At 37.8% G+C, this 14,064-nt stretch overlaps 1 pseudogene across 1 annotated transcript; it reads right to left on the bottom strand.

Annotated features, from left to right (window-relative positions):
- Positions 1 to 1,254: 1,254 nt before the first annotated feature.
- On the bottom strand, positions 1,255 to 1,573 carry LOC309381992 (large ribosomal subunit protein eL36-like; annotated as a pseudogene). The gene has a single exon. The product of its transcript is annotated as a large ribosomal subunit protein eL36-like (transcript).
- Between the last annotated feature and the right edge of the window lie 12,491 nt (positions 1,574 to 14,064).

The following is a 14,064-nucleotide window of genomic DNA, read 5'->3' as shown; positions in this document are numbered from 1 at the left end:
CTCCTGTTGCATTCACTGCAGCTCCTGTTCTTTGCCAGACGTCTGGAAAGCAATTGTGGGATTATATGCTTACCTATACAGGCCTTTGGTCTAACAAAAAAATAGTTCCCCCAAAAAAACCTTTTAATGTGTATGAGGAATAGTGCTGTCCAGAAAATTATTTTGCCCTGGTCAGTGGAAGACACAGTATTACGTAGCTTGTTCTAGATATGGTTGCATTTCTCTTTCTGTTCCATATCCTGTTTTTGTGACTAATTGAATTTATAAGCCACCTTTTAAAATGAGCTTTCTGCAAGCAGCATATAATAGTTACAATTTTAAGTAATAATTAAAACCTGCAACTAAAATAATTCTTGGAGTTCCTCTAGTTCAGGCCACTTCAGACAAATGGCTGTCCAATCTCTTCTTAAAGAAGTCCAGTGATGGACCACCCACAACGTTTTGAGACAAGCTGTTCCACTAATTCATTGTCCTCACTGTCAGGAAATTTCTCTTAGTTCTTACGTTGCTTTTCTCCTTGATTAGTTTCCATCCATTGCTTCTTGTCCTACCTTCAGGTGCACATTCATGTGGCAGCTGTATTAGAGTAAGCATTATGAGAAGGCAGATCTGGCCATGGCATAGAGGAGATCCCTGTCCTCAGGAAGTTGGTGTAGATGCCATCTTTTTATTATCTTATTCTACTATTCCATTGCTTTCTACCTTCTTACAAATGATATGCTTAAACAGTCTTCAACCTGATGATCAGATTAAGTTAGCTATATGATTTTATAAAAATCTGCTATTTTTGATTTTGAAATTAATTGTAAATTTCATTCTATAGGTAAACCATCATTGTCCTGCTTTTGCTTTTCACTTCAATATTGTTAAATTTTGTTGTAAATCCTCATAAGTTCTAGCAATGGTCAATAAATGAGTAGCTTCCTAGAATAGGAAGATAATGGAGTGGATAGCAATGAAACCCAGAATGGTTCCATTCAGAGGTGAATTCCTACCGGTTCAGACCGGTTCGGTTGAGTAGGTAGTAACTTGGCCTGCCACGCCTCCGAACTGGTTTTTTTTGGCAGTGCCGTAGGCGGCACCATCTTGCTTTTGTCTTCTGCGCAATTACTAAAAAAGCACCTTTTTTAGTACTGTGCATGTGCATGAAGCACAAGTGCATGCGTCCCTGAGCAAACCGGCAGTACCAGCAGCCGGAACCCATCCCATTAATTCCATCCCATTAATCATTTAATTATTCCTTTTTTTCTGAAATAAGCTTTATTGGAAACCAGGAGGCAGAATTCAGTCCTTCTTGGCTGCTGCTTTCCTCATTGCTGCCAGAACATTGCTGAGTTCTTCACGCTTCTTCTTGGCATGAATGTGAGTCTCTACCCTTTTCTTTATGAACTTTAGAGCTCTCTTGTCATTGGAGACTTTGAGCAAAACCGCACACTTCTCGGATCATGTCCCGTACAAATTTGGTGTGTTTGGTCAGCCGCCCATGGCGTCAACAGTGTCGTGGTTTTGACAAATTCTTGGTCACTTTGTGGCCTTTATTCAGGCTAACTGCCATTGGATATCGGATCGCCATGGCTTCACTGGTTGTGCCACAAAGTCCGCGCCGGAAGAAGGAGAGAGTTGAAACCATTTAATTACTCCTTAGCTTTTATTATCATTGATATTAGCATTCAATAAAAAGTCATTTGCAATGTCTCTTAATTTCCAATCCATCCATTTATCTAGTTGCGAGTCACACTAAACTCCATAACACTCACTCTGTCTAGAACTACATACATTTGTCTTATATTTGTAATTTTGGAATCAGGCCTTTCAGCATCATTGTTCAGAACTTTGTAATTGTTTATTCAATCCAGGAACTTCATTGATCATCATGGTTTTAAAAAGTTTCAAAAAGAGCTGGATCTAGCTTAAAAGGTTTCTCTGGTGCCTTTGCAGTTTTTCAGTTGGGTTGAGAAGACACTCAAAGAAATAGTTAAATTTTTGTGCGCATAATTCATCCGAAAGATCTGGAATGTATAAACATAGCACTTTTCTTTCTCTCTCACTCACTTCGTTAGGCCCTTTAGAATTTGATCCAAGCCTGAGAGTTTAAAAGTCCCATTTTGTGTAATCAGGTTTGGGTTGAACATGATTGCTGAATTATTTTAAATTGAAGACACATGTTTTGGAGGCTAAGCTCTGTATATTATTCCATGATGGTGTCCATTAAGTCTTATCCATCGGGGCTATCTTCATTCCTTTTGCACTGGGATTAAGAAATAACGAAGCATATCTATGTGGAGACAGTCAAAAGAATGTGGTACTAGTTAAGGAGGGGAAAGTTGGGGAAATTATCTTGCATGCATTACTTAAGGCTTTTCCATCATCTTCTCCCCCCTGCCCCCAGCATCCCCCATTTCAAGAGTCCTTATGATTGCCTGAAAGCATTGTTTTAACTCAGACATACAGGTATTTGCAACTGTATGGCACTCATTCGTTATTAGCCTTGTACCTATTTTTGAATCAATATTTTTTGCCACCTTTAAATGAGGGTCCGGGTGCATCTGATCCTTGTTTTGCCATATGCCATTTTTTGATAACATCCCCAGGATCTTTCTCTTTATTTATTTGTATCCTGCCTTTATTGTTTTTATAATTAATTCAAGTTTCAATGTATATGTTTTAATGCTGTATTTTTCATAGACAGATGGACCTTTATACAAAAGAAGTATATTTCCATTAGTATTCCTTTAGGTGTGAAGATACCATTTCATACATATTAGTCTTGAAATACGATGTCTTGAAATTCCACATTTTTTAACAGTACAACCTAAAAAGGATTTCCTCAAGCCCATATTATCAGAGATAAACTAAATCTAACTGATCTTAGAAGTTAAGCAGGGTGTGACCTGGTTAGAATTTGGATGGGGAAATCTGTTGGAATTCAAGAGCTATTGACTTAGAAGGTGTTTTTTTAAAAAATAACAAAGACCTAACATGCCTCTAGCATGGCTGAAAACATTGTTTATTATAGAAACAGTCACTGGGTCTTGACTCAAAGGTATCTTTACTTTTTGTCCATTTTTAAGCTAAAGATTATAAAAAAATATTAAAAAGGGATTTCCTCAGAAAGGCAATTACCTTTGGAGAAAAGGAGAGATTGTAAATAGAATACTTATTATGCATATGCTTAAAGTCAAAATATTAACCAATATACAGAGGTTTGGCTGCAACAAAGAAAAAAAATAGTCTAAAACATAATTAGTACTGAAGGAATGAAATAAAGTATCATTTAATTATCATTGGTTTTTTTCAGTACTTTTAAAATTGTAAACCAGAAACAAAATCTATACTTTTTTCAATTGAATTGATTTTCTTTTCCATCATGCAAAGCTTAATTATCATCAAAATAGCCACCAAGTTACCACTCTTATTTCTGTTTAGAACAGAAAGTACTAATAACTTATATATTTTGTTCAAAGAAGGTCCCTTGAAGATTAAAAAAAAAAGGGGGGGGGTCTATTTGTTTGAATTGTCTCAAATAAATAAGAAGAAGTCTTCAGAGTTCTCCATTCAGGTATGGCTAAAACCGTAATTGTTTTGCCTCAGCTACTACATTTTTCCTTCACTGAAGGAAATTCTTTACAAGAAACAAGTGCATAATTTCACATCATTTATTTTTGGTGGTGAAATGACAATTATTTTTGTATGTTATTTTCTACTTTATTATTATTTTCTTTTTTATTATAATTTTTCCCTAATTTGGTGACATTGATGATTTTTAATAATTTTTTTCATTTGAATAAAACTTGTTTTGCCTGGATGTATATCACAGTCCATTCATAAGTCTATTCATAAATCTCTTATAAAAACATTTAGATAAAAATATTATTGGACATTTACAGCACAAGCTCTCTGATTCACCTTTGTTTTTAATTGTCCGGGGGTGTGTGTATTTATTAAAAGTTGGCATTTGCAAAACAAAGGACCAAAGTACCTTATACTTTTTGGAGTATAAGACGCTCAGAAGTATGAGGCACAGTTTTGGGGAGGAAAACAAGAAAAAAAATTCTGCCTCCCAGCAATTTGCCTCCTTGCAACAAACAACAAACAGCCTGTTTAAGTTTCAGTTTAGCCTGATTAACACAAGAAAAAAAATGTGCCTATGCCACCCAGCAATTTGCCTCCTTGCAGCAAACAGCGTATTTCAGTTTCAATTTCAGCACAGCACAAGCAGCTGATTGTCGGTTCGATCGCCCTCACAATGATCAGCTGTTTCAGGCTGCAGGGATTGTCATAGCCTATTGCCACCTTGGTGCAGTCCGTTTTCAGCCTCCGCACACCCCATTTTCATTGTGTGCCCCATTTTCCACCCGTTCCAAGCAGCAGGGATCAGAATGGATTGAAAATGGGATGCACCGAGGCAGAAAACGGGGTATATGGAAGCAGCAATAGGCAATGGCAATCACTGCAGCCTGAAACAGCTGATGGTTGGAGGACAATCCAACTGACAATTAGTTGCTTGTACTAATCAAGCTGTGCTGAAGTTGAAACTGAAACAGGCTGTTTGCTGCAATGAGGCAATTAGCTAGGAGGCAGAGGCCAAAGAATGGGGGCCAGCAGGTGGGCAGGGCTACATTCAGTGTATAAAATACACCCAAATTTTCACCGTCTTTTGGGGAGGGAAGTGCATCTTATACTCCAAAAAATATGGTACCATTATCTGCTTGAATCTTTCTTTCTAAGTTCAGCTCCTACCAAAAGTAGATTGCCTCTTGTTGTTTCCTATTGTTGTACCTTCAAGGAAGTTTTTGACATCTGGCAAACAGAGCAGGACAACTGGCCCTGGCCAACTCGCAACAGTGCAACTCACTGTGGGATAATTCAGTGCAGGACAAGTCAAGAATTGCAGATCACTTCAACTTCAATGACTTCTAATTTTAGAAGGTTCATGCCTAAAGCAAGACAAGGCCTACTTCAGTTCACTTTTCCCTCTTTTGATTTATCCCACATTGAATTGTCCCGCGGCAAGTAGTTCTGCCGCAAGTTGTGCCACAGCAAGTCAGCCAGGGTGAGTTGACCAGTGTGAGATGGTTGAGGTGAGTCAGTCTGGGTGAGTCAACTGTGGCAAGTTGTCCTAGACCCCCTGGCAAATGCCTGGACTACTCCCTGCATTTTTTTGGCAATATTTTGGAAATGGTTTATAATTGTCTCCATCCTATGGCTGAGAGGAAGTGATTGGCCCAAGGTCATCAAGTTGGCTTTGTGCCTAAGTTGAGATTAGAACCCAAGATCAACTTTCTAGTCTGATGCCCTAACCACTAAACCAAATTGGCTCTCAAGGTGAACTACCATAAAGCCGTAAAGATATATCATTTCCAGTTCTTGTTATTGAAGCTATAACTCAGCCATTGGGGCAAGCAAATTATGCTAGCATACTTTTTTTTGCCAGCTCAAGGACTGGAAGAATCCACATTCATGCAGCCATGAGGAAGAGCCCAAAACAGGCTGTATGCACTATAAAATTGAATTGAACATAATTGAAATGTCTATTCCAGAATTACTTCTTACCTACTATGAAGAGCTGTGTTTTATTACTTGTGAAATTCTGAGGTTTCCTTTATCAGAGTAGAGTATATCCATAACCTGAATTTCTTTCCTCCAAAGCTGCTTCTTAGATATGCTAAGAAATTTGACAGTTTTTTTATCAAATAGAAATGAATTTATAGCTTGTCAGTGTCATACCCTTTAAACCGGAGGTTCTCAAATTTTTTAAACAGAGGGCCAATTCACGGCCCCTCAGACTGTTGGGGGGGGGCTGGACCGACTGGCTGGGCATGCCCATTTTTGCCTCCTGGGGCATCTGTGTGCTCTGTTTTTCACACACACACACCACCTCCAGAAGCATTCTACAGGCCATAATTGTTGGCCTTACATTTTAGTTCCAGCCCGTGGGGCTTGTGAAGGTAAGTCCTGTGCTTGGCCAAAGGGTGCGCAGAGTGATGTGGGTGAAGCAGCCTCATGGCAGCATGCGGCCCTTGGGCTGTAGTTTGAGTACCCATGCTTTAAACTAATTGACAATGTTGCCCTTTCCGAAGAAGAGATTAATTTCTTCAAGTCTCTAGTCACGGGTATCTGCAGGAATTAAAAAAAAAAGTAAAGATGGCATCTGCCACAGAGGGATAATGCCAACTCAACTATTCTTTTTTATCACACCCTGCCCCTCTGCCTCTAGACCTTGTGATGTCCACTAATAAAGGATGCTTGTTTACATTCTCTGCATTTCTGCTCTCCTGTTCACATACCAAACCAGGCTGGAGCCTTGCAGCCACTACAAAGCCTTGTTCCTTAGCACCCAGTCATCTTGCATTCTGGCAATGAGTACACCTTTTATTTGCTACTGGTGAAATGTGTCAGGATTACCACTTAAAATATCCAGTGTCTCCTCTGATATGCTAGTTCCACCTGAATAATGAATGATGAGAACCAATTTCTTCCCACTCAATTAAGTATTATTGTACCATTCTTATGAGAGTTGGTGATGACTTAGATAGAACGATGCAAATGCCTCATCTTTTCCATGTCATCTTTGTATATAGAAATATTCATATATATTTTTCTATTCATTTATTCCTTTTTATTCTTTCCCCTCTGTTATATTCTCATAATTGCCTCTTGGACAAACTATTCCATTTACTATCTATGGTTTCCTGTGATTCTGATGCCCATGATGACTTTTATCTCTTGTTTTTCATGCTAGATCTCATGATATATTGCTTCTGCCTTGCAGCAAAGGCCTTGTTATGTGTATAGCGGGTATTCTAAATTATTGTCTGTGGTTATTTCTTTGATCTTAATTCTGCTGCTCTCTGCATATACAATAAAGCTAACATACTTGCACATTTCATTTGACAACATAGTTCTAGCCATGCCAGAGCATCTATAGTTGCACAAAACTATTTAGTTTCTCCCCCAAAAAAATTAAAGTTAAAATAATTATTTAATTTTCTTTTCATGGCCAAATCTTCCACAACTGCAGATAACAGAACTACAACCTCCTGAGAACTTGGCATTCCCACATGCAGCCTCTGTGACTGCAACATTTCCTGCATGGCCAATGGATTATATAACCACAGGGAGACTTAACTAAACTTCTTTAAGCTAAGCTTGCTAAAGGTATGGCTAATATGTAAGAAGACTCAGAAACGTCACACATATAACCAAACTAAATTCATTGACTTAAAAATGATTGGCATTCAATATAAGCCTGGATTAGAAATATATAAAAATACAAATCACACTAAGGCATAACATATTAAGTTCAGTTTTGGTTTTATGTGTTGCGTAAACTCAATAAATTATGGCTTATTCAACAAAATGTAACTTAGTTCCACAGATGATCCTAACCTGCAAACTGCTGGTTAAGCTATTTCTTTATTTAAAAGAAATACACATAATTTAGAAGAAACTATTTTTTATAATATTTAAAAATTAAAAATCTCAGTTATGTTTATTTCACAATTCCTCTTTGTTTCTAAGCAATTCTTCTCAAATTACCACAACTACTGCAAAAAAAAAAAAACATGGCCTCCATTCAAGAACAAAATTATTCTCATTGCTATTAAAACATGTGCAGTTCCGCTGAGCGTGTACTGAGCATGCCAAATAGCTCTCATGGTTCCCCCTTCCATTCTTTTAATCTTTCTTTTGCTCTCTTTGTTTCATTAGTAAAGGCTGCTGACAATACTAATAATTGTATTTTGTTTCCTTTTTTTTTTAAAGGAAAGACTTTTTCATTTTCCAGAACATTGATGGGAATAAATTCATATGTGGAGTGTGTATAGTTTATGCTTTGTTTAATTGCTTTTGTGATAGACAGGATGTAAGTTATATATGAAAGGAACTCTTTTTTGATCTTCCTCCAATGCTTAATTATAAGTCTGCTCCAACTAATTTACTTCATGCATCCACAGCTGCTATTCCTTTGTCATCCGTTTATTTTTGTTTTGAAATCTGAATGGCATCGAGGCCTTGCCTGAAAGTCATCAGTCTCAGAACAACTATCCCAGATGCCTCATTACAGTATTCATTTCACAAGGTTGTTTGGCTGCTTAGCGCCTTGCATTCATTTCCCCCCCATTTATTGAGACAGGGAGAGCACGAGATGGAAAATGTTCCTTTGAAAAACTCTGTGTGGAATATTTGGCTTGTTGAAATCAGCAGATTGTTTGACTTTGTGATACAGAAGACACAGACTGAATGGAGAATAGTGCCATTTGCAGCCAAACAGTTTGGATGGCCTGTGCCAATTATACATGGCAATTTTGTAACTTTTTAATAAAACAGTTTGGGAACTTTCAAAGGAGAGGCTTCTTCTCCGCATCCAAAGGAAATGAGTTAAAGGAGTACTATAATTTAAGGAAAAGATCTATATCATATTAATGCTTATAGCGACATGAAAATGCCAAATGTGTCAGTTTGATCAGCTTGTATTTTTCCTGGGAAAATTAGTAAATTAGTAAAATGATGAAGAGGATGAAAACAATATGCAACTCAAGACGTGATATATGCACAGGTTATGTGTGTAAGGCAGAAACAATAGAAATGAAGACAGGTTAGAAAATATTATAAGGGCTGGCGCTAAAAGGAATCCAATGAAGGCAAAAATTCCTAAACATTTAATAGGCTGAATTGACAGAATCTTCTTGGGAAATTGTAACACCAATGAATCAAGATCACCTGGTTTCCTTCTTACTGAATAATTCAAATGGGTTTCTAGAGTAATTGCAAGATTGTTCTGAGAAAAAAAAATACTGTTAATCTAAATAAAGTTTCATGTATATCAAAGATAATAGCTCTTTTTCAGTAAGGCACTTTATTATAAGTTTGCAACCAGGAGAAGTACTGCTTGGATTTTTTGTTTCCATGTATAAATTAATTTAAGGTAATTTAGGTTGTGGAAAATCACTACATACCAATTGAAGTAGCTTCACCAATGTAAAAGATGCATTGAATGATTAAATGTAAAGCAGAACAATGGATGATAGCAATGATGACTAACCTTTTTCGTACCCGCATGCCTACCAGCGTGCTGGAAATGGCATGCCAAACAATCCCACAAGGAAAGCGTGGCATCGCTGGCCTTCGCCCCAAAACCCAGAAGAGCAGCATTTCATCAAACATGTATGCACTGGCATGCAAATTTCTAGTTTCCAATGTGAGCACAGTCCTGACAAACAGCTGGCCCTAGTGCATGCGCGCAATGGAAACTCGGAAGTTTGGGTGCTGGTGCATGCATGCATGCTGAAATGCTACTCTTCTGGATTTTGGCGCTCCCACGCATGCAAGGCCAGCTGTCCAGCATGTGTGTGTGCACAGAAACACGGAAAAGGAGCCTGCGAGACCCTGCGACCCCTGCGGGATGGCTTTGCATGCCATTTGCAGGATGCATGCCATAGGTTCACCACCATGGGACTATAGTATTAGTTGGACTTCAAATCACAGAAGATGTTGAGTTTTTAATTATGACTTCCACTAACTGATTTAACTAAATCCTGATCAGGAACTTGAGTGCTTTTGGCAGAACTTGAATACTGGGGGATCTTTTAAAGGAAGCAACAAATTTAGTTAAATTTTACCTGATTAATTCACAATCCAGGCATTAAAACTGCTGAAGCAAGATGAAATGCTGACCCCAAGTGAAAACTGAAGGTATTTTCTATCGGCATTATCAGAGGTGGCTTGGAATCTGCTCATGAAATAGGCACAGACCCTAACCAATCAATAGTGTACCAGGTGATGGTTTCCCTGGTGTCAGTGGTGGGTTGCAGGCGGTACGCCCCTGTACAGATACCATTCCAGTATGGTGCTCCGGAGGACCCACCTGTCTTTTAAGTCTTTGGTGCTTCCGCGCACGCACATGGCACATGCAGCACCTGCAGGACGCTCCACTGAGCAGCTGGAGCATCGCAGAGGCTTGCGGAGGCGCTAAGACCCATGCACACATGCTGCTCACATCCATGTGGACGCCGCTGGGCCCGTTCTAACCGTACCAGTTGGAACAGGATCCGGAACCCACAACTGCCTGGTATGATTATGATTTCTCCAAACATATAAATTTCCTGCATAGATCTGTAGCTATATCTGCCAGTGTTCTATATCTTTAATACTGGCTGAACAAAACCTTAAGTTGTTTCGTTTATTTTTAAACTTTGCGAATGGTCAATGTGAGATGATAGTTTAGGTATTTCATCCATTTCTAGAAACATCTAGTTTCCTGAATGTGTGGTCTATTTTCAAGATTCAACCATGTAATTTAAAAAGTGGGTGCTAAAATTATTCTGATTTCCCCCCTGTTCTTAATCTGTTTATTTTTAATTGCCTCGGCCATCATTGTGTAGAGAAAAAGGAAGGGAGAATAATGCAAAATCAGCAAGGTTATAACACTGTGACTACACTTCCAAATATACGGTAGTTCTGCTGTTGCAAATTATCATGTAAAGACTTGTTCCTTCTTCATTAGCAAGCAATCCTGCTTGAACCTACTTGTGGCAGCACATTTTTTTTGGCTTGGTGGTGCCCACGGAATTACTTTAGCTTGATATAAAAATGTCCATCAGGCTAGTATTAAAGATTAGCTTGACATATTGCAGTTGTCCTCACTCTTTTTTCAAGTGTCTTTCACCTCAGTGTAATTTTGGAATCTCTTCTGCCCTTGATTGTGAGCGTTTTCCTCTCTTAAATGGCAGCCTCCCTGTCCCCTCTCTATTAATTGCTGCTCTATCTCCTGATCTAATCACACAGACCCAGTGGCCGGAAGTAGCCAGGATGCTGAAGAATTGCCTGTTGGAACCTGAGATTGGGAAATAACATATGTCTGCAGCTTCTAATGTTAATGAAGACAACTTTATCACAATGGTCCCATACAAATGCAAATGTATGCAGATTGTTTACTTAGACAAGAGCTTTCATGCATCAATCTCCTCTTCTCCCTCCCCTTTTTGCTCCTTCTCTGGGAAGGGAGATTGTTGTTATTCCAGTCATATCACCCCTGATTTTATTATCTCTCATAGCCATAAAAATGACAAGAAAATGGATTATTTTCCTCCAGACAAGCCTCTTCTGTTCCTGGTGTACTTTCATACATTGAACTAAAAAATACTGACACTATCAGATAGTTCATAGACTTCTTTAATTAAATAAGGAGCCAGGGTTTTTGAAAAAAGAAACCCATCTCTGTATAAGTAAAACATTTCTACCCTTTTTGAATAAATGCATAGCCTGCATAGCCTGAAAGAAGGGTAACAGTTGAGAATTTGGTTAGTCAAATTAACACATAATGTATTTAAAGTGGATAAAAGAGGTCACACCTGTCCATGTCCCATATACATCTTCATATTTATCTCTACTTAATACCTGTAATGTTTGTAAAATAAACCATTTATTATTATAATAAAATAACATTGAGATTAGGGTAAAAAGGTAAACTTGGTGGATGATTTTGGAAGATTCATTTGATTTTGATTTTCCCCCCAGAACATCACTATTTATGTTTTCTGTTTGGTTTTGAATCACCAGTTCAATCAAACTATCTTATGTATAAAAGCATAAAACACCTTAACCAAGGTGAACAACACCTTTGCTTATACTGAACTGTTCAGTAGTATATTGTTGTTGTTGTTGTTGTTGTTGTTGTTATTTGCAAAGTCATGTCTGACCCATCACGACCCCATGGACAATGTTCTTTCAGGCCTTCCTGTCCTCTACCATCTTCTGGAGTCCACTTAAGCTCATGCCTACTGCTTTGGTGATTCCATCCAACCACATCATTCTCTGTAATCCCATTCTTCTTTTGCCCCCAATCTTGCAATCTTTCCCAGCATCAGGCTCTTCTCCAGACAAGCAACTCAAAATTTCATTCCAATGCAAAAACCTCAACCAAATCAAAATCTTATCCCAATTCAACAACCTGAACCACAACCTCAACTACAACCACAACAGAAAATATGACTTCAGTAACAGAGCTGTCAATGCCTGGAATGCATTACCTGCCCCTGTGGTTTCTTCTCCAAACTCCCAAAACTTTAACCTTAGACTGTCTACTGTCGACCTCACCCCATTCCTAAGAGGTCTTTAAGGGGCACACATAACTGCCCCAGCATGCCTACTGTCCCTGTCCTAATATTCTCTTGTATTCTTATTCATTTCTTGTATTCAATAATACAATACATTCTTGCTTGACAAAAAAAAATCATAATAAAATAAATGAGTCCTTCCTTCTCATTAGGTGGCCAAAGTATTTGAGTTTCATCTTCAGGATCTGGCCTTCTAAGGAGAAGTCAGGGTTGATCTCCTCTAGGACTGACTGGTTTGATCATCTTGCAATCCAAGGGACTTGCAGTAGTATATACTTTCAGTAGTATGTAATTTCCACTAGAAGTTTGTAGAAATCATCTATTGCACCAGTTGTCCTTCTTGACTCCATGTTGTGACATGATTACATATTTCTATGCTTGGAATTAGAATTCTTAGGAAATATGACAATGTAAAAATGGTAGGTATCTGTATCTTATTGGTTGATAAATCTTGTACTGAAATGGCCAGAATTCAGTGATGATTATTATAAATGCAAGGAATTTTGAGTGAAAGAAACAACTGGATGCAATACTTTGTAATAAGCTACTTGAATAGACCAGGTTTCTATTTCACTGGAACATTTGATTGATTGCACATAAATATGCTTTATTTTTTTCCAAGTGACTTCAGTATTGGCTGAAAGTGTTGCTAGTTTGCATTCTGCGAAGGGAAACAGTTGATACTCATTTTTGCTCATAATTTCTATGAATTAATTCCCAACATTTCCCAAGAGAATCAGAAAGAATAAATTTGATCAGACTGTGGGAAGGGATTGTCACTGCCTGTACACAACGTCAGATCTCAAGCATGATGCCCAGGTGCATCACAATATTCAGCAAGTCCTACTTTACTACTTTACTACTTACCTTCCCTACTTGAGTACAGGCAAAGATAAACTAAGGTAGTAGAAAACAATCAGTGAAGCTAGAAGAAGTAGAATTTCACTATTTTGCTTTCTGGTATTAGTTGTGTTGTGGTTGGCCAAACGACTCTATGGCAGTCATTGTTTGAAACTACATATGAAACATATTTTCAAAATTCCAGATGTACCCATTGGCCCAAAAATGTTCAAGATCACTGAGTTTAAAGGACTACATTGTGACACAGTAAAAGACAGCTTCTTATTCTAAAGCAGCCTTGGAAATGATGCAGATCCCAGGGGTATCTATGATAAACAGCCATGTTTCATTGGAAAGAGCTATTCCAAGAAAACAAAAAGGCAAAATGTGATATAATAAGGCAGGAGAAGAGAAATTAACCTCAATAAATATTCATCTAAGGAAAGATAAATGGCTTTCTTTAAAAACATCAGGACCATAGTCTGCTTTGCAAATTTCATAAAACTGTTATTTAGCTTTAATTAAATGACAAATGTTCAGGGAGGAAACCTTTCTGCTTTGATGTTGTAGATCCAGAATAATGCTTCAACTGGAGCCTTGGTTTACTAGACCACAAATTTCTGTCTGAATTTCTTATATTAATGAAGCTGAATTTGGATAGCATTATATTTTCTTAGTCATCCAACTGTAGGGGTTGGATTATTTATTCTCCAGATCTGGGAACTTTGTTTGCACAACTTGCAAATTTCAAGCAGAAAACAACCTAAACTTCAGTCGTTCTGGCCAATTAAGAACAGCAGAAGTGAATTTTACAGCACTATTCTGTTCTGTTCTGTTAGATATATTTATTAGTAAAGTGGAAATTATAGTTTCAGCCTTCCATGAAAAATAGGGATGGTTGGATCCAACTTGAGCAACTTAAAATAATATTATATATGAGTATGTGTGTGTGTACACACACACATATATACAGAGTGCCATTTATTTAAAAGATCATCAACTGCTTAGATTATTTTATGTCAGATTACTATATTGTATATATTTGTACTGCTGAAAGCCGAAGAATAGTTGTATTATTCTATCACACCTATATATAGCAAATTCTATC

This window comes from Natrix helvetica (genome assembly GCF_964273705.1).
Source record: "Natrix helvetica genome assembly, chromosome: Z".
Lineage (NCBI taxonomy): Eukaryota > Metazoa > Chordata > Lepidosauria > Squamata > Natricidae > Natrix > Natrix helvetica.
This window is presented reverse-complemented; position numbering and strand designations above follow the sequence as displayed.